This window comes from Lepidochelys olivacea, assembly GCF_965140295.1.
Source record: "Lepidochelys olivacea isolate rLepOli2 genome assembly, chromosome: 2".
Lineage (NCBI taxonomy): Eukaryota > Metazoa > Chordata > Testudines > Cheloniidae > Lepidochelys > Lepidochelys olivacea.
In genome coordinates, this window is record NC_140412.1 from 55,605,001 (window position 1) to 55,607,500 (window position 2,500).

Here is a 2,500-nt window from a genome sequence, read left to right on the forward strand (position 1 = left end):
TTCCCCAATGACACCATGATAAAGGAAACTAAAAATTCTAAATATTACAGCCACAGTCAGCATAGGCAGAACTCTTCTTTGGTTCTCATTTTACCAAGTAAATCAGCTTACTACAAATCTTCCTTGTGCAAAAGCCCTCAGCAGGTAGCTGGCTATCCCTGATTAAGCACCAATCACAATTCTTCCCCACACTTCAGTCACCTCAATGGGCAATGGAACAGAAATTAATATTTACTGCAACCAGTCCCATCATCCTAGGGGACAATCGTATGCACTCAGTTTTTTCACTGCAAAATGTAATGAACACCATTTCAAATACCATTTTGATGTTATCAATCCTGGTGAGTTGCCCATCTCTCAACCACTGCCTCAATCAACATCTTCCCTAGCTTAACAAATCATACCCAAGCACTACTGATGAAAATCTTTCAATCATTTCTTGCAGGCAGGCATCTTAGACCATAAACTCCCTTTGTTGAGAACAAGATGCACTTTATAAAAGCCATATCAGTGTCTGGCAGCAGGGTAAAGCACCAGAGGAAAGTTGGGCACACATTGGTTAACAGTCTGCTTTCCTTCATTTTTTTGTGAGCCCACAAGGCTCCAGCTACCGTAATAGTAGCCTGGTTACTGCTTAAGCTACTCTGAGTCATTGCAGATCTCTCAGTTTGCAGAATGATGGCACTGTATACAACAACTGAGCTGAGGGGTCTGAAATTTTAGTTTTTATTTTCAGCTTATGACAGAGACTGTGTCTTGCTTTTATGCAGCAGGTAAGTAATCTTCGTTCCCATCATAAGTCACAGTGATAGAGCTCATTAATTTTTGAATATATGCAGTAGTCAATTTATTAGATACATTTTCAATTACATATAAAAGTTTGATTATATCCTGAAAACTATTGTTTTAGATATTCTAAGCATTCATATTTTCTCTGATCTGTTCCTTTACAAGCAAGGGAAAGCCAACCTATTTTATACATTTTACTTTGCCAGACAATATATAAAGCTGTACACTATCCCAATCGCTCAGTATGATTTTGGGATTTAAAAAAAAATCTTTGCCTAGAAATGTCTTCAGTGAAGGTCACTGAGATATTAAGGATGAAGGATGGTTGCTTAATTTTTTTAAACTAATCAAATTTAATCTCGTCAGCTAAATCAAAGAGAGGAAGTGATCAGTTTAAGATACATCAGAAGATCTGCACAGATTGAAAACGAATCAAAATTAGTTTTGGTATCTGAGTTGGCTAAAATGACAGTCTAATTGCTCCTGAATCAAACATCACAAAGCTTAGTATGTAATTTTAATCACTGATGAGCTCCAGGTTAATTATGCTCATGGCAGGCATGCAGTATAAAAACCTATTGAAATAATCTGATCACAAAGAGCATGAAAAACTAACAATTTTCTAATTAGTCCAGAGATAGGCATGTTTACCTTTGCATTTGGTAAATTTACACAAACATATGTGCATCCTGAAGCAGCCAACATATTTAACACAATCTACTGCTAAGGCCCTGACTACACACAAAAACTATACAGGCTATAGTACAACCTACCCACTGTGGATGCAGTTATACTGGTATAAGCACCAGTAAAACTTTTTCCCATAAAGGAAGGGGAATAAACTACACTGTTATAAAGGCAGCTTTAAGTATAACTGCACCCACATTAGGAATTGTACTGCTGTAACTATTTCAGTTTTGGTTGTCGTTTTTAAGTCACACTCTTAACTGACACCATGATATCAGTACAAAAAACTGTGTGTGGACCAGGCCAGAGAAAAACAAGCAACTGCCATATTTTTAAGCAATGATAAAATGTTTTTTTTAATATTAAGATTAAATAATTCTCCTTTTTCCTCAGTCATTAAATGATTAGTCAGGATGCAACCTCTTTAACAGGTGAAACTAACTGATAAAGAATGAATCAAAGCACCAAGTGGGGCTAAATGGAACTACCCCAAACTATTCTATCTGTAGCTTTCCATTTACTCTAGGATGCTTGAAGGAAGATCTAGCTATATACCTGTATACCATAATACTACAGAATTCAGAACACACAAACACTTGCCAGAATAGTCATGGGTATGCACATTGCACTTCAAGCAGGCTGGTGTTTAATGTGCATTTAATAATTCCCGACAGATACAAAATGGGCTCTGCAGTGTATCATCTCACCATTCCCACCCCACAATCCCCCACAGAGTAGCTGTGTTGCTGTAATTTCCCTTCTTGACAATTTAACAGAACCCGGCTTGACTTTTAAATCTACCATCACATAACTAAAGTAAAAAACAAAACCAGCATAGCTTAAGTGTCATAGTGTGTTTCCTGTTACTCTTTATAAAAAAAAATAATTTAAATAAACTACCCATCTATAGCTATCAGTCTCCTTACCTAATTTCAGCCTTAATCAGACTCCTAAACAATGACATCAGCCTTCTGATCACAATTGTATAAACAAATGAGAATTTCACTCCACTTAAAACAAATAC

The 2,500-nt window shown here is 36.4% G+C and overlaps 1 protein-coding gene across 4 annotated transcripts in view; it reads right to left on the minus strand.

The window, feature by feature from the left end:
• ZFHX4 (zinc finger homeobox 4) overlaps positions 1-2,500 on the minus strand; it is a 173,928-nt gene that overhangs the window by 149,633 nt on the left and 21,795 nt on the right. The window lies entirely within an intron of this gene.